At 43.1% G+C, this 27,698-nt stretch overlaps 1 protein-coding gene across 1 annotated transcript in view; it reads right to left on the bottom strand.

Moving 5' to 3' along the window:
- LOC124711347 (lysosome membrane protein 2-like) overlaps window positions 1-27,405 on the bottom strand; it is a 368,649-nt gene extending 341,244 nt beyond the window's left edge. Inside the window, exon 1 of the mRNA XM_047241385.1 lies at window positions 27,215-27,405. The gene's annotated coding sequence lies outside the window, so the exon portion shown is untranslated. The remainder of the gene's footprint in view (window positions 1-27,214) is intronic.
- Window positions 27,406-27,698: the final 293 nt, after the last annotated feature.

A 27,698-nucleotide genomic window follows, 5' to 3' on the forward strand; every position in this document is an offset into this window, starting at 1 on the left:
CGTGTTTGCATCGAAACGGAAGACTTTGTAAGGCATAACTAAGGCCCTATCTCCGATGTTCCACTAAGGAAGGTCAATTCCTTTAAATTGTCCCACGAACATCGAGTTGACATATCTAAATAAGTGAACGCGGGATAGGAAACCACATTAAATAGCTCAGCAGAGAAAATGCCACGGGACCTGATAGGATATAGCTACGATTCTGCGCAGAGGATGTCTAAGAACTTCGTGTTCAAGCAGAATTCTACTGTGAGTCGCTGGACGCAAAATCCTTCCGAATGAATAGAAAAAAAAAAATGTGCGTACTATCCCAGTTCCCAAAGGGGGTATTGTAACAGTCTCAGACAACTGTAGATGTGTGCAGTATTTTGGAATACTGTTTACGTTCGCGTATTGTGAACTTTCTGGAGGCCGAAAATCTCTGTAGTAACTGACGTGGGTTTTCCAAAGATCGATCGTGTGAAATACAGCTCTTACTGTTTGTTCATGCGACCCAGAACGCAGCGGACACCGACAGTCACGTTTATGCAATATTCGTTCGCTTCTGGATGGAGTTCGAAACAGTTGCTTGCAGTTGCCAAATTAACGCAATTAGAGTCCACGGCATATTGCAGCACTTTTGTGATTGGACTTCCAAAGTATGTCAGTCTTATGGAGGGAAATAAGGTGTAAAAGTAGCCTCGGGCTGACTTCAAAGGAGTGTTATACGATCATTATTGTACACGGTACGCGGGACCGCTGTAACAAATCTGTCTGGAAAGGCCTCGCGCTGATGCATTTTTTTTTTTTTTGGGGGGGGGGGGGAGAGAGAGAGGAGGGGCGGGTGAGGAGCGGTGTCCTGTTGCTTGGTTCTTTCTGAGCTTGGAACGGGAGGTGAATCGTTTTGGCCTAGCCCGGATTAGCGGCCATTTGAAAATTTGTCTTACTTTAGCTGTATTACAGCAAATTGTGCAAAGTTTGGACTACGAATCAGAGCTCTCGCCCAGGCAAACCGAGTGAATCTATTAGCTTTTTGTATTGCTCAACTGATGGCACCATTAGTATGTGCACCTTGGAATTTTACGTGCGAACACAGTCACCGTTAAACAACTCGGGACTGGAGCGAGACCATGGGTATAGACTTATCTAAGGTAAGACTTAACTGTTTGACAAAAACTTTGGTTCTTTTAGATTTTAGGTGCAAGAAGCACGTTTTTGCGCTTATGCGGATCGGCTCATTTTTTAAGAAATTAGACAAATATATGTAATTAATGGTAGGTCTGTTTTCTGAAAGTTTTATCCGTTGCCACTATATAAGCAATATGTTTCGGAAGACAATAAAAACTAAAGGATTAGTCGTCGCCCGAGTCGTCAGAAAGCTATATCGGGTGCCAAGCTATGGCGGCCTAATGTCAAAATCATTTGAGATTAAAAGTTGGGAACCAGAATTAGAAAGATTCCTATGACAGCATAAAAAGAGGCGAATTAGTTCTGGGCAGAGTCAGGAATGTAAAATAAGTGAGCTAGCTTTTCGATTTATCTGGCTGCTTCAGATATCCAGACAAGAACATCTATTCGCGCTATTTTATGAGTTAACCCTAATTCCCTAGCGCAGTAAGCTCCGTTGCAAGGCATTGGCAGACCAGCATCATGCAATTTATAGGCTGAAGCCCCTGATCCGCTGTCTAGTATCTGGAATAATCAACATTGTATAATATGGCTAAAGAGAATGCATGTAGTAAATAAAGTATTTTTCCGATGGAGATAAAATTTATGGGGTTGTATTAGAGGTACGAATATGTAAAGTAGTTTTTATTTCAATGTCTTTGAAATTGCCAAAGAAGTCGAAAAGCTAGTTCCTCTTTTACAAACCTAACTCTGCCCAGAACATACCTGCCTTTTTTTCGTGTTATGATATTTTTCTTTCTGGTAAATGATAACGCCGGAATTTCTCTGTAGCTCTTCGCTAATGATTTATGCAGATAAGTCTCGAGGCTAGAAAATCATTCTAAACGCAGTAAGACCTTCTAAGGACCGCGAGCATGATGCAAAGACTGGTGGTTCGTCCTTAACAAATGTAACGTATTGTGTATAAATAGGCAGAGGGATCTGTTATTTCATCAGTATGCAGTTGCAGAAACATCAGTAGAAGAAACGACACCCATAAAAAATTTGAGTATGTGTAGGGAGCTGTATGATGTGGAACAACCGCCTAAAGCTAAGTGCAGCCGAAGCGGGTGCCACACACATTGGAAGAACGTTTAGACAGCGCAGTCCACCAATACTTAAATATTGCCCATCAGCCTGAGATTCGTACCTGATAGGATTTATCGATGCCAGAGCAAGTCCGAAGTAGAGCAACTCGTTTCCTAACAGGTTCATTTAATAAGCGAAGCATCACAAATATGCACGCGCACACATCGTTTGCCACTAGAGTTGGTCGAGCGTATTTGTGATGTGCTTTATTACTAAATTTACGTGAACGTACGTTCCTGTTAGCGTCTACTAGTGCATTACTTCCTTTTACGTATATCTCGAGGAAAAAGTGAACCAGTAACGTTTCTTCCCGAGGTCATTCGTGACTGGAGAAGAAAACGAAGGCGAATGGATATTTATACGCACTTCAAGGTCTCTTAAAGCTTGTAGATGTGAACTGGGGATGGGCTGGTGGTGGAAATCTGCTGTACGTTTTCCGAGATTCGATAGTTATATGTTACATTGATCATTTCACACGATAGATTGTAACGATGTGGAACGAATCATCTTTCACATCGCAAATTAATTTGTACGTACTGTTGTATTCCGAACATTTCTAAGTTTTTCAATTACAAAAAGAAAAAAGATGTGCAGATGTGAGTAATTCTTACCCAACATCTTTGACACACTGCAGGAATAAAAATTCTTCTGCGGAATAGGACTTGTCAGGGAGAAACACAGTCTGCTCTCCAATTTTACTTTTCTGTCTGTCAGACATTTTATATCAATGCTTAAGTGATCGAGAAATTTCGTTGCAGCATTGTGCACCTCATTTTCTGCTAAAGACAACCTTAATATCGAATAATTTACGTAATTTTTGTTTCTGGTACTGTAATTATGTACAATATTGTTCCTTTTGAACTGTTATGGATTATTTACAACAAATCTCATGAGCGAATGAATAAACTGCGAAACAGTAGCCAGAATGCCGAAGTCAAATGCATGTTTACAAGATGATCGTGGGTGAACACAATGTATTTTTACAGCACGTTTTTGCGCAATTAAGACACTTTCTTAGAAATGAGTTACTGTTGAACATTACTCCATATGACGTTGAAAGATGATCTACGGAACATGTCAACTTAGTTGACTTGCATCACCCCCAAGATTTATGCGCTATTGTGGTTCAACAAGTTGTTTTAGGAGTTCCACAGTGTTTTCTTCCTATTGAAATTCTTATCAATATGTACCCCCAACAATTTTGAAGTTTCCCACACTGTTTATAATTTCCTCGTCTTATGTTACACTTGTCATTTGTGTAGTAGCTCTAGAGGTGGAGAACTGAATTATTGTGTCAAAATGGCTCTGAGCACTATGGGTGAGCACTATGGGGCTTAACTTCTAAGGTCATCAGCCCCTAGAACTTAGAACTACTTAAACCTAACTAACCTAAGGACATTACACACATCCATATCCGAGGCAGGATACGAACCAGCGACCGAAGCGGCCGTGCGGTTCCAGACTGTAGCGCCTAGAACCGCTCGGCCACCGCGGCCGGCGAATTATTGTGCCTTTTTAAAATTGAGGCTGTGATAATTCGCCGAAAAATAGGCGATGATACTTCGAAGAAGTTAACCATTTCTTCTGTTTCTATACGTATGCTTGGATTGATTAGAACACTAGTATCATCTGCAAAAAGAACTAAGATTTAAGCGATTTAGAGAAAGCTGCCTTCTACTGTGGATCTGTCCGTTAAGCATGGCCTGTGGTGACGCCTCGCCGTGCCTGTCAGGTGTTTCCGCGTCATTCGGCCAGTGTACTCCGTAGAGTATCTCCCTGAGGCAATTTTTTTATTTTTAAGAGCACCAACAGTGACAAAGAGGTCTTAGAGACCTGTTGTGACATTTAAGACTGTCTTTGTTAAAGGTGACATCATCCGAAAGAAAGGAAAGCGCCAGTGTAAAACATTCTCTACGTTACTGTCTAGTTACGTGTGTGTTACATAAGGTTCGACAGTCGTATAGGAAGTAACAATTTTCTCTTGCCACCCTATTTTCCCCACAAAAGGCTGCGGAGTACTTCCGAAGAGAAACGTTAGGAGTTAACGTCCTCTCCATCTTCTTACGACAATCCGCTTTTCTTCCTAACAGCGCGTTCTCTTTTCAGATGCATAAAGTCGCGAAAGCAAAATCTTTCATAGATCACACCATCCCAACCTTTGCGACACACACAATCCCGCCGCACGACGTAATTGCATCGCTGTCGTCGAAATACGTTAATTGGCAGACCACGGTCTTCCTTTTCGTTGGAAATGGAAATGAAGTCCCGTGCTTCTTTAGAGAGCGTAGGGGAACGATGCGGGAGACCCGCATCGCTTTACCAGCAAGGTCCTAGTGGAGGACCGTGATGGGGATGAATGATGATGAAGACACAAGAACACCCAGTTATCTCGAGGCAGGAAAAATCCCTGACCCGCCGGGAATCGAACCCGGGAGCCCGTGCTCGGGAAGCGAGAACGCTACCGCGAGACCACCTTTTCGTTACAATGCTATTTTATTGCCAGTCTCTGTGTACAGCGAAGCTGCTTTAATCAAATAACGTACGCCTGCACTGTAATGATTTAATCCTAGTTGGGACTACTTTTAACTACGTCCTTATACCGCTGGTCCTGTTTTCTTCCCTCAAAAATTGGCGCAACCAGGACCCCAATTTCTCCAGATGAGCTCTCGATATTAGTTACGCGTTTGGACATCTTGGCCAGACAGCAGTATAGCTCCTTCTAGGGACATTGCCATAGGTCAGGCCCAGCAGCCTATGGAGCGCCAACTGGCTTCTAGTTTTGTAAGATATCACACGAAACAATAATATGCGAGGTACAACTTTGCCAAGCTCAACGTAGTATTCGAATTCGGGGAATATATAACATCCCACTAATGGTGACTACTGTGACAGTCTTCAATCTTCTCGGCAGGTCAAACAGTAACTGGAAAGCCACAACGGCTGCTTGCCCTTACTTCAGTGAGTATGACTCCCGCGTTTAACGAACGTAAAAATAATTTTTGGATTGAAATATGGGTCTAATCTTTTCACTGAATCTCTCAGTTCTACCAGTAAGGAAATATGCTTTTATTCTGCAGTAATTCAAGAACTGGGATGGACACACTTGGGGAGCAAATAACTGTTAAAGGAGGGCTATGCCCGTCAATAAATCAGGCTTAGCTCATAAATTTACAAGAGATTTTTGTAAATTCTCAGTTCCGTAAGATTGTCAATTGTATGGAAATTTAACAAATTTATGCTATTGACTTAATGTCACTGGCATGGTTACAAAATTATTTAACAATAGAAAGTTAACATATTGATACTTCAACGCTGATTAAAATTGTAAATATCTTGAAGACACCTATACACATGTATACATTTTTTATATTTACGTAATGGGTAAGTTCTGACATTCTAATTTTACAATTTGAAAGTAGGTCACCTGGGGTAACAACGTGAGATGCATTATCCTTGTTGACTGTAAATTCTGCGGATAAGATTTAACATTGTCTAATGTGTAATAGGTCAGCGTGAAGCGGCTAACTTTGCTCATTGAAAGTGGTCATTCGTCAATAATTAAACAGTGCAATGGAGTCTGATACTATCAAGAGAACTAGAGGCTTAAATTTATACTCTACCATTAGTGTGGTTACCTTTCCAATTCTATGTGTGGCAGAGATCACAGGATTATAGGCGGAAAAAACTGACCTGATTTAGACTGATCTGTTTTACTGCAAAATGTGTGTGTCAACAAGAAACACCAGTGCCCACGTCACTATCAAATACGACTAGGCTGTTCTAACAATTTGCGGATCCAGTTGGCACAGTTCAAAGTAGCGTGAGTTTTTCTATGCTCACTTAACATCTGTTACTTTAGTTTCGGATAGTAGCCCTGTGCCAGCGCATGCGTTGCAGTGGGGTGGGGTGGGGTGGGGTGGGTGAAGATAGGGAGGGCGGCAAGGGGAGGGGGATGGGAAGCGTGAAATTGGGTGGACGCACTCAATGGAAACGCCTTCACCGAAATGGTTACTAGAATCTCTGAGGCTGTGAACTAGGCTGTAATTTGACCGTAAAGTTTATTCACAATGCTGTTACGAAGTTTAAAACAGGTGCGAAAGTAATTTGGTGCCTAGATACTACGTAACTATATTGTGTTTCTTGTGAATAATAAAGAAACTTCGCGGAGGGTAATGCCAGTGGTGATTATTACGGTCTTTAATATGTGTATCTGGTTGTAGCCTAGATTGGGCACCAAAGTAACTGATGGTAGCCGAAATAGAGAGGCCACGAACTGTAGACGGGGTACAGGAAGCAAAGCGTTTGAGTGTAAGGGAAATTTGACATCGAGTATAGATTTAAGTGTCAAGAAATCTTTTTAAATATTTGCATAGAATGTAGCCATCTACGGAAAAGGACGTCGACGATAAACAGTTTAGACAAGAACAAAACAGAAAATGGAATGTGCTGCTACAGGAGAATGCTGAAGGTTAGTTGGGTAGAGGGCGTAAATAATGAAGTTCTGAAAATAATTGGGAGAAAATTGTGTGGCACAACTTGACCAAAAGAAGGGATTCGGTTTATAGATACATTCAGAGACATCAAGGGATCATCAATTTCATACAGGGGGGGAAGTCTGAGATAAAAATTGTAGCAGGAGACCAGGAAAAAAAGAGGATGTAGGTTGCAGTAGTTGTTCGGTAATGAAGAGGCCAGCACATGATGGAGTAGCGTGGAACCACTCGTCGGATTTGATACCACAACAATTCACTTTGTAGAAGTGGGATTAAAATTTTACAGCGTTATACACTAGATAAGGGGCTGTCAAGTGAAAATGAAAATTATAGAAAAATGTATACTGTTCACTATTTAAAAATTAATCCATGTAACTTAAGTTTTTCCTGTTGTGAGAAAGACAGTCAATACCTTCATGGAAAAGTGTGTGGTTGCCTACACAACCTTGACCGTACCCAAGCGTGCACTTCCTTGCCCCAAGCAAATCGATAGCCACAAAGGTCTTTAATCATGCCTGCAAAAATGTGGAAATCACAAGGGGAGAGATCAGGACTGTATGGATGACGTGAAAGGGCTTACCAGCGGAACATCTGCAGAGTAGTTGACAACATTGGCAACCTACGGGCGGGTCCTTAGTTCCGCAGGCAAGTGCAACCATTTTCCCCAAGAAGGTATCTCGTCCCAAACAGGGATAAATGTATTAATAGTTATGGCGACTACTTTTTCCGTCTGTATCGTTTTCCTCTGACTGCTCCTTATAAATTTGCCTACACGATTAATCACTGGACAACGACAGTGGCTACAGATGCTTTATCTATTAATGAAGGACGCTTAGAGCTTAATTAACGACGTTTTCAGTGCCCATATGTACAGTTTCGGGTAACACGACTACTCAGAAGTTGAACGGAGGCGTTGCTCTAAGAGTAGAAAATTTGCTTCTGAAACTGCATACGTACCTATGCCTGAAATATTATAACGTTAATGTCATAAAGCTTACGTTAACATAATACCATTTTAGTCACATGTGATGGTAAAGTTTAGGCCAAGTTTTGAATCCTGTCGCCTCTAGACTATCTAATCTCCGTTGTTCAAACTGCACTGTAGAAACGTATTTGATACGCTCACTTACACGTAAGTATACATGAAGTATCTTAGAGGGGTGGATAAGTCTTATGGTGGTCGAAGAGTTGGTTTCGCAGTCACATAATGAAATGGAATAGTGGACTTCGTAACACATTTTAACTGCAGAACATTATATAGGACCACATGAGTATGTTGAAACAAATATTTAAATCAAGTCATCACATTTCAGAGAGACAACATTAAAGTGGAATGAAATTAACTCCACTATCTTATCTACTCAGCAAAAGGAAAACGTTAATTACATTGAATTTGAATGATAATCGCAACCACTCAATTATAGTTTGCACCTTACAGAAATGTGACTGACGCCTTAACAGTCTTACATCTATTTTGAAGAGAAAATGCGTTAGAATGCCACTATAGTCTTCAACATATCTAAAGCAGTAAGCAAAACTCTGGAGCCGGCAGACTATTAGGACAATAACATTGGGCTGCGGAATCATTTCCTCAGTTGACAATTACATAGGAGAAGAAGAAGACGATAATACATACCGGTAGTCTTAACGAACAATGCAGTGGTAAACTTATCGTGAATACATGCTTGTAGAAGCATAATGGCTTAGATGTTGCTCATCGTTCTTGATTCTCAAATATTGTTTGTGTTACTATTTACATATCCTAAGAAGTAAATGTCAACGAAATTAGATACAGTTTACTTAAGTCGATGTATTTTATTTCTTAAATCGAATGATGAAGCTTGTACCATCCATTTAGGCTGCTTAATTGAGGCTACTTTCAACACAAGGTCACGCTCTTCATTCTGGTAACATGCACGCTGTGGTTTGCTGTTCTGTCATCTTAATGACAGTCACAAGGACACAGCGTGGTTTAAATTACCAGCAAAAGATTAGTTGGTTCGTTGGTTTGGGACTTAAAGGGACCAAACTATAGGATCATCAGCCCCTTTTTCCTGACGCAAGGAAGGCTCAACGTACATAAACACCCAACATCACACCTAAAAAGAAAACGAACTGAACAAACAAAATGGCTCTGAGCACTATGAGACTTAACAGCTGTGGTCATCAGTCCCCTAGAACTCAGAACTACTCAAACCTAACTAACCTAAGGACATCACACACATCCATGCCCGAGGCAGGATTCGAACCTGCGACCGTAGCAGTCGCGCGATTCCGGACTGCGCGCCTAGAACCGCGAGACCACCGCGGCCGGCCTGAACAAACAACGGGGAATACATTCACCACAAGAAAAAGCAGAAGAATGTTCAGAAATCATAGAGGATGTAGTCTGGGTTGGCTGATCAAAATAATAAAAAGAGGATGAGCCAGTCACTCGGCAACACATTAAAATGTCTTTTTGACAAGGCGAGATGAACACATGTCGGGGAAAGACGACCGCCAAGACAAAAAATGCGGAGACAGTGCGACAGGGTTAAAATGAAGCGAGGGTGGCGACCTCAGAGAGAAGGCTAAATGCCCACCCTTAGATGGTAAGAAAAACCCCACTCACGAATAAAACGTGAAACTAATTCTGTTGTTGGGGCATTGTCACCCAAAACCGAAGGTAGGGTGCTGAGAAAGTTAAAAGTCAGCCGCAGGGCGGCGTAAGGTGGGCAGTCCAGCAAGATATGGACGACAGTCCTACATTAGCCACAGTGCGACCGTGGTGGGTCCTAGCGGCAGAGAGGTAGCCATGTATGGCCAATGCGGAGAGGGCAGAGAACCACAGAGTCCCTGCGAGAGCCCTACATGGAGGTCTTCCACACATTCGTAGTCTCCTTAAGGGCACGCAGTTTGTTGTGCGTACTGATATTATGCAACTCCATCTCCCAAAGATGAAAAACCTAGTGGTGTAAGTCAGTTACTGGGATATCGATCTCCAGAGGCGGTTTCCGTGTAGCCTGTTTGGCCAGCCTGTCGGCAAGTTCATTTCCGGGGATACCGACGTGGCCTGGGGTCCACCCACACAAACACGACGGAACGACTGGACCGTTCCAGGGCGTAGATGGAATCCTGGATGGTCGCTACCCAAGGATGGCGGGGTAGCACTGGTCGATTGCTTGTAGGCTGCTCAAGGAGTCAGTACAAAGGACAAACGACTCTCCAGGGCATGAGCAGATGCACTCAAGAGCACAAGAAATGGTCGCCAGCTCTGCAGTGAAAACACTGTAGCCAGCTGGCAAGGAGTGCTGTACAATATGTCCTGTAAGAACGTACCCGAAGCCATTGGGACTATCAGCCACCGAGCAGTCTGTGTAAACCACTTCATGGACCCAGAACATGCCAAGAATAGAGAGGAAGTAACAGCAGAAAGCTGCGGGGTTAACTCAGTCCTTAGGACCATATGAAAGGTTCATGCAAAGCTTCGCCCTATGTGTACGCCATGGAGGTGTACGTGAACGGACCTCCAATATAGGCGGTAAAATCAAGGACTCCAGACAATAGACCAGACTCTAACCGCGATCTTTAGCACTGACCTGGGTCTCCAGTTCGGGTGATGAACCGCCGTGGATAGGAAAAGGAGACGGTAATTCGGACGCTCAGAACTACGAATGCGTGCAACTTAACTGGCGAGCAGTTGTGCACGCCTAACCTTCAATGGAGGACTTGTAACGCCGGAAATGCATATCCTCCTATTTCCATCTATTTTAGTATAATTTTTTTCCTTGTTTTGTTACCTCAAGATATGACATTTCTGTGTCTTTATATATTGTAATTGTTTTACTACTTTATATATATATATATATATATATATATATATATATATATATATATATATGCATTTATGTCTATGTATAATTGGTTTGTTTTGTGAATATTATTTGTATTTTTACGCTGGGTCTTGCCTAGGGAAAACTATGCTATCGAACGAATACATCGATAGGTCGTGTGGCGAACCTAAGTGTTTAGTATCTTTGGTAGTGTGAACTCGGCCGTGTCGAGCGAGAGCAGAAAGGAGTCTGGCTGGAACAGGGCGGTGGAGGTGGTGTGCTGTGTGACGCTCCCGTGAGCTGCCGCGCTTTCGGGGTTTGGCAGCATGTAATAGCGCTCGACTTGCTATGATAGTTTCTGACATGGTGTCGCGGACGGAAAGCATTAGCTGGCGCACATCAAGAGCCCGTTTCGCCTGGTGACCGTGTCGAGAAGAAGGCGCGCCAACATCCAGCTTCTGCAACAGCGACGGCCGACAATGAGTGACTGTCGCCACCTCCTCGATCGACGGCTTCAAACCTTCAATCAACCAACAAGGAAGACTGGAAGCACGTAAAGTTTTAGAACTGTATGGCAGACCTCAACTTTTAAAACTGTTGCATCACAAAAATACAGCAACTTAGCATGAACCTTTGTTGCTCATTGTCCCAATTGCATTACCAAGCAGGGCCCCTTCCTTTTCTGGAATGAACCCGAGTGTCGTTGAAATTCAAACGCCAGCATTAAAGTAATATCATTCCATTTCACTGCCTTAATTTCAAAGTTCAGTTTAAGTATTCATAGCTGGCTACAATATTTAAATTACGCAAGCAGAAATTAAGAGTGAGTTTTGTTACCGTATTTTAGCTTACCTGTGACTGCAGCTTGGCTTGGTACGTACTAAATGTTATTGTTAATTGTTCAGAATCATTTAATTGAAGTTAAAAGTTAAATCTCTTATTTCTAAATTGCGTAGATTCAAGTAGCTTTTGAAATGATTGTTGAGGTAGCCCAAGACTAACATTTTACTGAATATCGTAGTGCTTCAGAAACAAATCTCACTATTCATTTCAGTCACTAAATTAACTTTCAATTTTCCGGTTTTATTAATTCTTTTGCTAAATTAAGTCCGAGTGTAACGAAATTTATTACTTCTGACAAACTTTCAGTTTTCACACAACACGTGTCAACCTTCAGTTGCCATGCTTTTAGTGCTAATTATATGTGCAATAACCTTTCTTTTTCAGTTATTATAGTAGTTGTCCATAGGACTGGCGACAGTAATTTTTCCCAAATCTCAAATATCTAATCAACGCCAATTAATTGTTAACGTGACGACCGCACATTTACTTTCATTATTAGTTTTACCCTTTTCTCAAAATTAATTTCCACCAATTTCATTTGCATTTTTCCTTTCATTTAGATGTAATCCTTTACTCCCTCTTTACCGACAGATTAACGTCGGTGACGATTGCTTTTCCCAAATTTTCATCAGGTACACGTGGTTTAATTTTTCACTGTCAATAACGTCGATAAGTGAGGGGGAGGTTACAGACTCCAGTCTCCACCAGGACCCTAGTCACCCAGACTCATTCTGAAAGCACCTGTTGCTTGTCCAACACCACAGTGCTGCACTAGGTCGAGTAAACGCAACGCTGAGGGCTCCACCGAACCGTAAACCAGAATCCAATAGTGAAGTGGGTTTGAACAAGGGCTCTGTAGAGCTGCAGCAGCGTAGAGCGATCTGCACCCCAGTTGGTGTTTCTCAGGCAGTGGAAGGCATTAAGGTGTGATCAGCACTTCCGCTTCAGCTAACGAAGATTGTCAATCAGGCATCGTAAACCAGTCCTAAGAATCGATATGTCTTCACTACCGTGAGTGGATTGCCATTAAGGTAAAGTTCTGGTTCTGGATGTCTAACAGACAGAGAGCAGTATGTCGTCCTGAGTGGGGTGACTTCAACAGAAACAAGCGTAACTTCAGGTGTGCCCCAGGGCAGCGTAATAGGTCAGTTTCTTTTTACGATTTGCATAAACGATCCGGTTGATGGTATTGACAGCGGCATTAGACTGTTTGCCGATGATGCTGTAGTCCACAGGAAAGTAGTATCTCACGAAAGTTGTGAACAAATCACTGAGAATTTGAGGAAATTAAAAGAGTGGTGTAAGGACTGGCAGTAATCTCTCAATATTAGTACGTGTAACCTACTGCGTATAACAAGGCGAAAATTCCCAATAATTTACAAGTACAAAAAATACCAAGTCTTTGGAAGCGATAACATCCGTCAAGTAGCTGGGTGTGACTATTCGAAATGATCTCAAATGGAATAATCAGATTACACAAGTAACGGGCAAGGCGAACTCTAGAGTGCGGTTTATTGGTAGAGTCCTGAAGCGATACAGTCCTTCAACGAAGGAACTTGCTTACAATACTTTAGTTCGTCCAATCTTTGAGCACTGTTCGTCTGTATGCGACCCTTACCAGTTGGGTCTCATTCAAGAGAGAGAAGGTCCAAAGAAGAGCAGCAAGATTTGTGACTGGTACATTTAGCCATCGCGAGGGCGTTACAAATCTCAGAAATTTGAAGTGGGATACAGTTGCAGATAGACGGCCTGCTAAACGGAAGGGGCTACTCGCGAAATTCCGAAATCCGATCTTCGCCGAGGATGTAGAGCATTTATTATTACCACCAACTTTCAAATCGCGCAATGATCACTAATCAAAGACAAGGGAAATTAGAGATCGTACTGAGCCGTTCAGACAGTCGTTTATCCCTCGTGCGATCCGCTAGTGGAACAGAGGAAATATGACTTTTGCGTGAATTATTTCCTCTGCCACACACCGCTTGGTGGCAAGCGATGTAGATATACGACGCTGACAAATGCATGACGCACGACTTTGCGCTGAATACTGGAAGCCGTGGGCAAGAGCCCATGACTGCGCCTTGTGGATGGCTCCCTGTAGGCGCCGCTCGGCAACACCAGTACTGGAGGAGCAGTACGACATGCAGATAACGTCTGCATACAGAGGTGAGACTTACGGCCCGACAGCTGCTGCTAGACCGTTAATGGCCACTACACTCAATACAGAGCCCTGCGGGACCCCATTCTCCTGGATATGGGGAGATTGGAAGACACCAACTTTGACACGGGAGGTACGGAACGATAGGAAATTTTCGATAAAAATCGGGAGCGGGCCCCAGACACACCACTACTATAACGTGGCAAGGATATGATGTCGCCATGTCGTGTCGTAAACTTTTCTTAAATAAAAAAATACGGCAACCAGGTGCTGGCGTCTGGAGAGGGCTGTTCAGGTGGCAGACTCTAGGGAAACTAGATTATCAATGGTAGTGCGAACCTGGCGGAAACCGCCCTGGCATGAAGCCAGTAGACCATTTGACTCCAGGACCCAACAACTGCTGACTTACCACACGTTATAACAGCTTACAAAAAACGTTGGTGAGGCTTCTAGCAGGTTTTTACCTGGTTTGAACACTGCAATGATTGTGCTCTCCCACCATTGCGATGGAAAGATGCCATCGCACCAGATCCAGTAGAAGATGATGAGATGTCGCTTGTAGTCTGACGAGAGATGCTTGTTCATCTGACCAGGAGCTGCGTTGGGGCAATGTGCATGTGTGCTGAGGAGCTCCCACTCCGTAAATGGGGCATTATAGGGTTCACTGTGGCGTGTAGTGAAGGAGAGGACTTTCCTTTTCATCCGCCGTTTGAGGGCGCGAAACGCTGGGGTGGGGGGGATAGTTCTCTGACGCAGAGGCTCGAGCATGGTTCTCAGCAAAGTGCTCGGCACTGATGGTGCCAGGGACACCTGTTGGCCTCTGGTACCCAGAAAGATGTCTGATCTTTGTCGAGACTTGGCAAGGGAATGTAGGGCACCCAATGGTCGACACATATCTCTCCCAAAACCCCGATTTCAGTTTAAGCTGGTGTACAGGGGCACAGAGCCACTTAAAGGTTATCAGATGCTCTAGGAAAGGGTGTCGCTTATGTCGCTATAGAGCTCGCCGATGCTTTGTAATTGCCTCAGCGACTTCCGGCGACCACCAAGAGACTGTCTTTCGCTGCGGGCACCCTAAAGAGCGAGGGATCGCGTTTTATGCCACAGAAACGATTGTGGTAGTCACCTGCTCAACCATCACTTCGCTCTCAGAGGGTCCTTTTTCATAGGAGACTTCTTTGTTTACTTGCCGACTTCCCTGAAGTAGCTTCAGGCATGGAGGAAGACCGTGAAGTTGTTTATCCAGAAGGTATGGCTCCTTCAGCCACTGGTGAGTGTCCACTGTGGTGTTAGTGGATACACTGAGAGAGATGGTCCGAAGGGACCCCTTCTGCACGAGAGGAGTTGGAGGAGGCTGCTGCTTCTCTGGTTGGGGAGAGGGGACCGATGTCTCCTGCATTTGGGGGCCCTTGCACCTGATGTAGCTACTTTGGGAGCAACAGAGGTAGATTTTCCCCCTACCACCAAGGGGGTGGACGTATTCTGGAGGCCCAGAGGGCCCACTATTCGTGACACAGAGTGTGGTACGACTGGTACTAATAATGGCGATGGTACTGTAGCTGCAGCGTATGTTGACGTCAACCAAATTGGGTGTAATCGTTCAAATTTCCATTTAGCCTCTTGGTAAGTCTACTGGTCCAGGGTCTTTTTTGCTCCTTTTGGAGTAGTGTGCAGTCTGGCGAATACGGGGAGTGGTGCTCTCCACAGAAGACGCAAGTGGGAGGAGGAGCAGAAGGAGTATCTGGATGCAGTGGATGTCCGCAGTCTCGACATGTGGCGTTGGAAGTGCAGCAGGAAGACATGTGCCCGAATTTCCAGCACTTAGAGGACGGCATAGGAGGAGGTATGTATGGTTTAACGTCACAGCGGTAAACCTTTTCAGGTAGTGAATCACCCTCAAAAGCCAAGTTGAAGGTACCAGTAGCAAATCCGTTGCGTCGGATGAAATGAACATCCCAACGTTCTAGATTGACGGGGAGCTCCTAGTCAGACTGCAAGAGGAGGTCGCGATGGAAAATAACGCTATGGACCAAGTTGATGCTTTTATGGGGAGTGACAGAAGCAGGAATATCACCCAGCCAGTCACAAGTGAGCCTGGGATTGGGCTGGGGATGCTGTCTGAATCAATACTGCACCGCTTCTCATCTTTGACAGCGCTGTCACGTCCCTGAACTTATCCTCAAGATGTTCAACAAAGAACTGAGGCTTCGTAGGTAGAGAGGAGTCCCCAAACCTTCTGCTACAGACCAAATAACCAAATACCTAGGCGAATATGGCTTCTTTCTCTAGCCCTACGTTCCTCCCATGGGGTAGCGAGGGAGAGAAACTATTTACAGTCTTATTTGTCAGCATTGTACTCGATCTTGCTCTTCTTAGAGAATGCTGGCGCCGTACAGTCATCAGCAAGAAACGACTTAGTCCGCTTCATTGCGGGTCATCCGCCCTGATGCCACCCACTTCGAACGGGGGCTCTCCCCACAGGCGCCACCCAGCCACAGCAAAGGCCGCCTGGCATGACGGCCGTGGCCACGAGTCCTGATGCCCCAGGAAGACTGGCACTTACTCCTTTGCATACGTGGGAGTTTATATCTCAGGCATCAGCAGTGCGATTCCTGTGTTGTCAGGGGCTACCACCAAATGGGTACCTTACAGCCCCCCCACAACGGACTGGCTGCCATGCTGGATATTGGGCACAGAAATCCAATACTGTCATGGGGACGAAAGAGGACAGGAGAGAATGGAAGAAGATGTGCTACCCCGCAAAGTGTCGTTCCCCAAATAGTTGAATTGCAGGTGGAGCTGCAAAGCCATGACAAGAGGTTCAGGGGATCGAATCTAAGGCCACTTTGGATAACTCGTTCAACACATAAGGCGTCCTTCCCCATATGGCCAGCACTTCTGTAGAATTTGGAAAGTGGCAGGTCAAACTATAAAATGGGACCTGAACTTATAGGGCCGGAAAGTGAGAGACTCATTTTAGTCACCTCTTACGACAGGCAGGGATACATCCGCCCTGTTCTAATCACCGGACCTAGATAAGTGAAGACAGTACGGTTAAAATTTGAGGCATTTGCTGTGGCTGGCTATTTAGGTAGGGATTGAAAACTAGTTTCTGCGGTTTTCTCAGGTACTGCCGTTGGAAAAATTGTGCTTCTATAGCCCATCTAAGATCCGCCCTAGACCACACCTAACGATTGCTCTTGTCTGTATGCAAGAAGTGTGTGATGCTCACCTTTTGACTTGTGCACTGAAGGATAGCTGCAGTTCGCCTGTGTTGTGCTAGGTATACCAATGGTAGCTACGCAAAGGGCTTTCCGAAACTTCAAACTCATCTGTATGTTCAATAGAACGTGAGATATCACCTGAAAACTCGCTTCTTTGCGCACTGGTTTTTGGAACATTGTTGGTAAATTGCACTTTCACACATACGCGGATTATGATCTATTATTACTCGATTACACTATTGCTGAAAAACTATTGAAAACCCTAACAAGCGTGAAGTACCTAGGAATATTCGCTGGGGGGGGGGGGGGGGGGGGGGAACCCAAAATGGAATGACCACGTAAAGCATAAGCCTGGCCAAACAGCGCTCCGACCGCACTCCTACCTAGTACGGAGAGGGCAACCGCGAGTTGTGCCGGCAGGGTGATGAGGTAGAGCAAAAGCAGGTGGACGCCGCCATATTCTAGCCGCATTCTCACACGCCTAGCAATCTCGTAGCAATACTACCTGCGCTGAATCACATTTACGATCCGCATTAGAAATACTGTGGAGTCGAAGCCCTAGTTCAAGAAAATGGAGAAGGCACACCCCTCAATGCGCAATGGGAATAGCTGTAATTTTCGTATCATTTGAATGACACGCAAAACGCTTAATACGTGATCGCACTGTTATGATCTGAAAAAACGTAGTTTGAATGCCACTACAAAACCAGCCACAAAAACGATACGGTGCACTTGGAATTAATGGGAGTGGGTTCTGGCTGAACTAAAGGCGGTCGTTACGGAAAACAGCTGCGTTGAATGTGAGTAGTGTCAGTATCTTTTATGGATGCCATTAGTCACTAATGCATTACGTCTCTCCCTTGCATGGGGCGAATAATTTGGTAACATATGGTGCACAAGACGGACGCTATCAAGAAAAAATCCCATGGAAAAGAAATCAGCTTCATGTTCATGAAATGGAACACGTCCTCGAACTCAAGGCAGCCATTTGTGGACCAGTCATGACTTAACGCGTATCAGCAATTTGAGTTTCTCTAAGAGATTCCAAGAATTTGCACGACTGAAAGCTGATTTCGATTTATTTGCCAAAATGATTCTCGCTTCTCGTTGCAGAAGTACCTTATTACTTCCTACTTGAGCTGACAAAATTTTGAACACGGCTGAACAACCTGTTTGTCCAATACAGTTTACAAGGTTTTTTTTTTATAAAACACTATCCCAAGAGCAATATCCTGTACTTCACCGTAAGCCGCTACAATTATTTCAATGTTTGGTTCAACAAGCGTGTATCAACCTTTTTTGTTATGAAATTGAAGTCCCGCAAACGTTCACGTTTAACTTATTTCAATCTGCATAACTGTGTGATTGTACCACGAACCATACTTCCAGATATATTACATGTTCTAAAATCGAAATGTGTATACATTTATAAACATCATTACCTAACGGTGAATGCCTTTGAAGCTTTTTGTAGTTCTGCTCACCGTATTAGCTCCATATAATGCATATAAGTCACTAATAAAATTACCATTATGGCAGAAAAATTCTAACACCAGTGACAGAATTTGGCTGATTTGAGTACGCAGCAATACTGGTCTTTTAGAAGTACTCGCTGCGTCTTACCAATACGTCTTCCACACTTTTCCGCAGGTGCAGCCATCAGCTTTTACTCTAGTCATTCACACACCTTCTCGGAACAGTGCTGTAGTGGGGGAAGCCGGAACTCTAACAGACGCGGACGAGTGCAAATCATGGCCAGGCCGAAGGGACCAGTTATACAGGGCGACGCTAGTCAGATTCCGTGGAAGAATTCGAAGGAAATGAAATTCGTCCACGAAAGAAGTGACTTAAACCAACTGTTTGACCGGTCCTTTAGTAATTTGTTACTGTCAGGGACCATTACCAACTAAGACTAACAGGCAATATAAAGATGATCCAACGAAGAGCGGCAAGCGGCACGTTTCATCATTATATCGTTTATTTAGAGCGATAGCGTTACGGAGATGCTCTATAGACCCCAGTTGAAGTCACTATTACATTCCTACGCAAGTTTGTGGACAGTATCTTCCCGTATACCATTCATGAATGGAACAGCTAAGGGTGACAATGATAGTGGTAGTGGTACCACTGACGTGCACACTGTTTCCTTCTGGACTAAAGATGTGGATGAAGGGACATAGAGGTAGTAGGACAGCGTAACACAAACATTTTAACTGACGGCGAGATTGATTCCGATAACGGTTGGATTATGGAAAGAAGAAAACATGAAGAGTAAGATCAGCTGAATCTTCCAAGGTTATTATTTCTCACGTTCGATTCGTGAATTACCCTGCTTGATCCCAACTTCAAACAGCTTCAACAGATAGAGACAATGCACAATGATATAGAAATAGCAGGAGCACAGCGAGGTTTCATGAGGAGGAGGAGCACGATGGAGGATATTCCCACTCTAAGACAATTTGTTGTGGAAACAACCTACTTGCGTTTTGTTTACTTGTAGAAACCCTTTTATAGGATCAGAAAAATTATATAATTCAAAACTTAATGGACAAGAGAGTCTCAATGGAATCAAAAATCGTTACACATCATACACAGGTAATGAAACCAAAACTAAAGCACACGAAAGATTGACAAATGAAATTCTAATAGATAATGGAAGATGACAAGGAGACTCATTGGGCCCACCCCTGTTCAACGTAATCATTGACACCATAAGAAAGGAACTGGGATATACATGTTATGCCGCTAATGCTGTACTGAAAGCAATGAATTTGCATACGTTACTTTATTTCAACAGAACAAAGAAACAGTTTAAGCTGAAAATCTCACCTAAAAAAAAATCAAACAGTACAATAACAAAAACCACCCTGCAAGATACAAATTAGCAGTAGACGTTACTTGAACAAGTCATGAGCTACAGGCTGAGAGTTATCAACAGATATAAACTCCTAACTGTAGTAGTGAAAAACCAAATGACTAAGGCAGTAAACGTAGCCGGATGCCTGCAAAATGCTTCATCGGGAAACTCATACCAACTGAGCGGAAACTAAAAATATATAAAACAAGAGTGCATCGTGTTACGTCATACATAGCATAAACTAGAGCGGAGACGAATAAGATACAAGGTAATGGGAATGGAACAGATTCAGCGAATAACCATGTAGGAGAAAGAGGTATGTATCGATAAATGATCGATGTGGAATACAAGACCTAAATAAATGGATGACAAGAGAAAGAAATTGGAGGAGTCATATGGAAAGAATGGACCCCACAAGAGTAGTAAAAATTTGAAAACCTGGACTGCCGTCCAAGAGCCGGGAGAACAGTTGGTTAAGGACATAGACGGAATGAGGTTGACAAACGGGAATCAATAACAATAATAAGAATATTCGTTAATGGATAGTAATAATGTAGAGTACTCCCTATCAAACACTGTACAGTAGTTTGTCGAGCGAAGTAACGGCAGCGGTCAGTTTAAACGCTATCAGTAGTGTACGCCGAATTGTGGAGCAACCGTAATAATTCTATGAATTGTGTGGTGATGGAGATAAATCTAGAGATGACTGAGGGATTTGTCACGCTAGTAGTAAGTGCTACACGGAATGAAGTACACTCACTGTACGAACACCTCTTTATTCACCGGTGTGACCATTACTCTGTAGCTATGGAAGAAATCCTACGCTCCCATCTGAGCGTTTAACGATATGCCTTCCTATAGGACACATGGCATCTTAGTTGTAGCGTCACAGTGATATTTGTGGGTCGTGTCTTACGCTTTGACCAAAGAGACCCACGACCAGTCAGCTAAGTTGTCCTACTGGCCTTTAGCCTCTCTAGTGCTAATACGTATTTGTTTTGTTTTCTACCAGATCCACATGATAACGTGATTAAATTTAAGCTTTATTGCTCGCGTTTCTGTCAGTCTATACAGACTGCCATACCGTTGTTGCAACCGTCCTCAAAAGGATTCCACTAACTGCGATGTAAATTCAGTTACGCAATACACTACAATATCATTTGTTTCACTGCACTTGCACCATTGTTGCGAAGCCGCAGTCAATGTCCCTGTTCTCCGTTCCTTTGCGTTTATCGAAAGCGATATTTTTCGTTCCAAGGCAGTGACGAAAGATTTGAAAAATAGGAAAGTTACTGAAGACTGTCTTCGCTTCTATATTTTCCCGACCTAATTAATGCAAATGGTTCCAGTACCCAGCTGAGTGAAGGACTCCACTTATGCACGTAATATTTTCACGACTGACTATTCGAATCTGTCAAGCGCTGTAAGCGACACGCTTCCATGCGTTCGCTGTCGGGACCTGTTATGCCCACCCAGACTCCCGACAATACATCTTTTAGTCCCTAATAATAGTAATACGTACGGTGACAGTATGGCATGCAGGTAGTTCTCTAGACGAACCTGGAGCTAGAGAATACGTCGGATATATAGTGCTGACGTCAGTCACCGCAAATACAAAGCCGCTGACTTGGCGCTTACCAAGTGTCAACGTGACTGGCAGGAGGTCGCGCGCTCTTTTGTTGACATTACAAACATTCAACCTTGTCAGGTAGGTGATCGAGTACCACTTGTCAACAAAATTTGTAAAGCTGTTACGAGCTGCGTTACAGTGTCACTAATTTCCAACAGAGGAATAAAAATCGTGGGTGGACGAATATTGCCAAGTTTAGTAGGTGACTGTTTCTTGCTGAAAGTAAGGCCAACTTACAATAGATGTCAAATGAAATGGGCAGTATGGTTTGGACGAAGTATGTTATTAAGCAACAGAAATGAAAAGTGAAGTGTCACTATTGTAAATGACATTAGTAGGAATGAAAAATTGTCCCCAATTTCGGACTTACGGTTAAACAGGAGGTCCTAAGCAAAGAAGAGATGGTTAATGCACTACAGGCAGGGGAAGAACGATTTAATTAAAGAAATCCTCCTGGTACATGGTACTCATGTAGAATTTTACTTTCTGAAAGCATACATACAGGACACAACATGATATGGAAATGAATGTCGACCATGGGAAACTACAATGCTACTGAATGATAAAAATTATCAGATTATGTGTGGAATGAAAATGGGCGAGGAAAGTTGACACTTTCCTTACCATCAAAGGGGCAGGTTCGTCAGGCATCTGGTATGCCAATCTTATGTAGTTACTTCGCTACTGTAGACAATCAGACTAAAAATTTGAAAGGCAAAAACACGGAAAACGTAGTCTACATATGTTCAGCTGGAAAATTTAACTCATATGGAGGACGGCATCAAACCAGAGTACAGTCCGATTTAGCCTCTATCAACCATGTTTGGTCAAACTCCTTGAAAGAAGGCTATAACGGTAAGGCGTACAAAGAGGCCGAATGGTCTTCGGTTTTCTAGGACTATGTGGCTGAAAAGTAATATATTTGGAAGAAGCAAATATTTCTTTTCTCGTAAATTTTTAAGTTCTTAGAGCCTGCGATCAGTGACATGTGGGGAAAGATCAAACGCTTTTCAGTAGAACTTAGAAACCAATACCTCACATTCTACTGTAGAAAATTTCCAAAGTTACTTACAGATGAAAGAATGTAAGAAGGATACTTTTAACAAACCGCTTGTGTTTCGTCTCTAATGACCTCAGTGACGGAACGTTAAATTCGAATCTGCCTTCCTTGATTAATTTTCATCTTTCGTGTGTAAATATTACTAAAAAATTAAGGCTGAATGGTAACTCCTAACCCTATAAGAAAATACAGAATTACTGAAAACTTTACAAAGCTGTGGAAACAGCTCTTAACAACTGGCATTTCACGGTGTATGTGACCTAGAGGAGGAAAATACCCAGTTACTTGAAATCAAAATTATAAAGGCGTAGGATTCCATAGCCAGTTTCAATGTGACGTAAGTCCTTCTGGGTATTAAGTCGCGTCTTTTTGTCATTAGTGTTCTGACTGATGCGGCCCGCCACGATACCTCCTCTATTCCAACCTACTCACACCAGAGCTAAGAGCGGTCTCAACAATTTTGCAAATATCTAACTTCTGTCTGCCCCTGCAACTCCCTCTAATACCATGGAAGTTATTCCCTGGTGCCTTGACATATCCTACCATCCTCTCTGCTACTCCGTGTTTTCCATATGTTCCTTTCCTGGCGATCCTGCTGGTAACATTAAGTAATCTAATTTTAAACATTTCGTAGCATCACATGTTAAACACTTCGATTTTCTTCCAGTTTTCACACAGTCGTTGTCAGTCACTAAAATAATCATAATACCTACGTTTTGGTCTTCAGCGAAGCGGTCCACTTCAGTGTGACTTAACTGTAATCAACAGGAGAGTACATCTGCAACGACTGTCTAAACGTCAGTTTTATAGTAGGTTCAGTATTTCAGAATGACGTAGTCTCAAATTTTAATCGCCGTTCATCGACTAACACTATCACACAGCTGTTACTTCTACCTTAGGTTGTAAAGGTTTATTGTAAAACAAAAGATTCACAAATTTTTTAGATCACTGATCCTGACGCAGACTTGTTTGATTTTTCTAGGCTATCTGGCATTGCCAGTAAATGAGACATACAATTGCTACCCGACGATCACGGACTAACCGGGGCGTTTTGTCTCGCATGTAACGCTGTTCCCAGTCTATCCACCCAGACAAGTGTGTGTGTGTGTGTGTGTGTGTGTGTGTGTGTGTGTGTGTGTGTGTGTGTGTTTTTTAAAATGTGACAGTCGCGCATTCTGCTCCAGGATTTTTGGGAAATATATATTCCTTGTCAGCACGCTGCAAATCTTCACAAACACACAATTCCAATGCAAAAGACACCAATGATAGATCAATAAAATGATTGTTGTGAGTTATGTTTTTCACAGAAGGCCACTTTTGTAACAGCATTAAGCACTATCAAAAGTCACTAGACAGGCGTAATAGAGTTGTCAGTCCAAATCTGTATGTCTTTGCGCTTAACTCCAAGAAATGAATACGCTGTTTTCGACCACGCAAACGTTTGAAACAGTAATAAATTAATGTTTGCAGTTATATTGTTCTTGAAGAATCAGGTTTTCCAAGGCCGTAAGCAATTCTTTTTATTACTAAGACAGGTTTCGACGGTTATAGTAATAAAAAGAGTTGCTAACTATCTTCGAAATTTGATTCTTCAAGAATAAAATAACTTTCCAACAGTCCTCAAACTGACGCAATGCACAACACACATGATGTTGGACGTACTCCAATATTTTGCCTATAGCTCCAGAATATGAACATCAAAGTCTCAGGATGTTATAATAGCGGATGTGGTAAGACCCTTAGCTTAATGTCGCTTTATTGGACCAACTTAGGACAAGGAACTAGAGAACTTGGCACTGTGCGTAGTTCTTTCCAGATCGAAGAGAGACAGTCCGCCTATTCAGAGATAATCTGCGTACGTCAGACACAAGATCGACCATTTTGTGTTCCGTTTTCCTCGCTAAGCTGAGGGCAGATACGGAAGAACAACAAGCTTACACTGCTTACTAACAAACTGTCCGTCAAAACAGTAGGGATGTCTTCAATCTCTTCTGTATTCGAAGATTCTAGTTGTCGAGAATGAAATTTTCACTCTGCACGGAGTATACGGCAATATAAAACACTCTGGCTGGTTCGCAGGAGAACTTCTCAGAAGTTTGGAAAGTAGAAGACGAGGTATTACGGTAAGTAAAGCTGTGAGGACGGGACGTGAGTCTTACTTTAGTAGCTCAGTCTGTAGAGCACTGCCCGTGAAAGGCAAAGATCCGAGTTCGAATCTGCCACGACGTTTCATTGCGAGTCTCAGCTTTGTTCCATTCACGCGACTGGGTTCGCTTCCAGTACGAACAATTTTCAAAATTTAATGGGTTGCCATTAATACTGTTGACAACGGTTCATTATTGTGCCGAAAATGGTAATCGAAACGTTCAAGTTCAGTGATCAATCAACAGTTTTGGGAGTATTAAGGCCTTAGGGGAGACAGCTAAGTCAATATGTATGGAGGAAAATTTTTTTGAAGACCTTGACTCACTTCGTAAAAGTGACCATTGAACGGTGAAAATCCTCGGTAACACTTCAGTCACAATAATGTTGAACCTTTAACCTGAATACTGAAGACATTTTCTTTTCGAATAGGTCACTATGTCTCCGCGAAGCAAATATTTTCGTTAGAACTCCGTGTGGTCTCTAGCTCCCTCGCAGTATTTACACATGTGACCGCCAATGTTTTAAATAAGTTAACTGCATTTTGATATGATTGTATTTTCCGTGAAAAAACCGGTAATTGTAAAAAAATTACGATGAATATGTTATTTGACATCAGGAAGTAGGCTATTTCCAGGTCAACAAAAAGAATCTTGCCGAAGTCCGGAAAAACGAGCTATAACATTTAAAAATGTTATGAAGGAACACCAAAAACAGCAGCAATGTGTGTTTACTCATCTAGTTCCGGCGAAGTAATCGTCTGTAAGTCAGACGAAAACTAAAGCGGGTTAAAGAAAGGTCCTTAAAACTGATGTAATGTTCTCATCCGCTTGACAAACTGACCGTTAATGAAGGCATATTACAGTAGCTGCTGGCAGTTTCCTTGATACCCTTTTTATAAACACTGAAGTTGTGAAGCTATGTTGACAAAACATTTTGGAACCTTAACAGTTTACGATTTAGAATTTCAGGATAGTGACGACTTTTTTCCAGATATGTGCTCTTTCAGATTTACAAATATGACGAGACGGAATTCCTTTGCCATGTGGAGGCTCCGTAGTTCCTAATTGAATTACCTTTTAATAAGGCAAGGACCTCAGATTTCGGTAGGTCATATCTAAGAAATACCTTGCGATCGCAGATTGCTATATAATAAGTTATTGACAATTGTCGCGGTTATGATATGAAGAGTGTAGCTTTTGTAAAATTAACTACCCCACAATTCACCAAAAATGGTTTAAAGAAAAAGAAGAGCCCTTTAATAAGTCTGTAAGACGGATTTAAATCCTTTTGCGCGTAAGTGCACAGCTCTTGAAGGTAGAATTGTCTCACTAGCAGCAGTGGCATGGTTCAAAGACTGCAATCAACATGCACTTGGTGTCATATCTTTAACACTGAAATCCAGCAAACACCCCACGTATATACCGTTATGTTATATGATCCGTAGTTTGACTCTAGCCACAGTCTGTCGACTTTGATGAAATACATTATACAAACTTTTGGAAACATCAAATGAGAGCCAGTGTGGCAGAGTGCTAGACGTTGACTATTTGTTGTGGTCTTGGCTCTCACTGTGAATGTCTGAAGTACAGACGTAGCTTTTCAATTGCCAGATATACATGAGAACTAACGGAAGAAGAAAGCAAAATTTCTGAAACCGTTTTTCGCTGTCGTGTTTACATATTAAAATCTGAAGGGCTTTGCTAGACCGACCCAAATTTTGGTTTTCCAGCCGTCAGTTTTACACAAGTGACCTCTAGAAATCAGTTGTTCCACTTTCTCCCATAGTGAGTATAATGCCTTCTCTTCGGAGGTACGTACACAACGCTCTAATACTTCTACTTTTTCACTACACAAAAACTTCCAAATTAGTCGAGAATTTTCTAAAAGTAAGCCGCAAAATAACGCAAGCACGTTTCAGAAACGGATGCGTGTTCACTTGGCAGCGACAAACTATCGTGGAAGAGGAAATCCGGCAGCAAGAAACATTTACAGAATGGATATTGGAGTGTCTACTTGATCAATTAGGAACGATACCAGGATATCAGTTTACAAAAGCCTGCTGTGGCAATCCCATGTAAGCTTAATGTCTGCGAGTTTTGTAACGATGTCATGCCTTTTTAAAATCAGAAAAATTAATACTTTTTGAACCCATAGTTGTCACTCGTTTTACGAGTACTACGCCGTGTCGTCGTATAGAACTGTATAAGTTTTCTCTGCCATCTGACACGCTTATTAACTCAAGAATACTAGAGAGAGAGAGGGGGGGGGGGGTGAATGTTACACCGTTACTAAACCATCGTAAAGTTTACTGCTCCACATTTTATTCGAAGAAAGTCAATTTGTAGGTTATACACTAACTACAATTATCAGATCGCCAATGGTATGTTACATACCAAATTAACAACGAGATGCCGTGTTTAATACCCAACTGCAATCGCGAATTTTACGAGGGTATAGCAATCTAGGTTAAGCATACAGAACAGAGAAAATACATTTCGCTGTGAAAATATTATAAGGGACACAGATACCGCTCTCTTGAGATGTCGGAAAGAAAAGTCCTTATTTATCGGGAACTGCTTTAGGACAGGGGACATGCGAGCGTTTCACTAGTTAGCACAAGATGAGAACGGATTTCAGCGGACGTCGAGCGAGGAACACATTTATGAACGCACGCCGCGTGCGCAGAGCAGGTGAGTTAATTTGCGGCAGGCGACACACGGTGTTAAGTGGCTGGCAGAGTGGATACTGAGTAATTACCTAGAGTTGCGACTGCGCAGATGCGGCTTGCAGTTAACGGCGCTCGTAGACGCGAGGACCGCAGCGAGTAGCCGGCGCGGCGAGAGAATGACGACCGCGTGGAGAGCGGCGAAGCAGCTGAGAGGAAGCGAGACCGCAACAGTCACGAGCGAGGGTCGCTGATAAACTGCGAGCTGAGCCGAGCCGCGGCTGGCGTGGCGTGCCGTGTAGCGGCGCGGCGGTCATCCGCAGGCCTAGTTGCTCGCCCCTCCAGAGATGCTGCAACAGCCTTTGGCGGGGAGCCCGGCTGGCCACCGGTCACACAGATACGGTGCGTCGGCGGCACAAGCAACCTCCGCAGTCGCTACTTTAAATGAAAAGCTTACGGGCCCTACACGCGCACCAGCCGACCGACCGACGAACTGGGCGTGTATAGGCGTTTTGACCGACCGACCGATCGACCGACAAACGAGCTTCCCTTGTCTGCCTGTCGGGTGGGTATTAC

The sequence above is a fragment of the Schistocerca piceifrons genome, chromosome 8 (genome assembly GCF_021461385.2).
Source record: "Schistocerca piceifrons isolate TAMUIC-IGC-003096 chromosome 8, iqSchPice1.1, whole genome shotgun sequence".
NCBI classification, from domain to species: Eukaryota; Metazoa; Arthropoda; class Insecta; order Orthoptera; family Acrididae; genus Schistocerca; species Schistocerca piceifrons.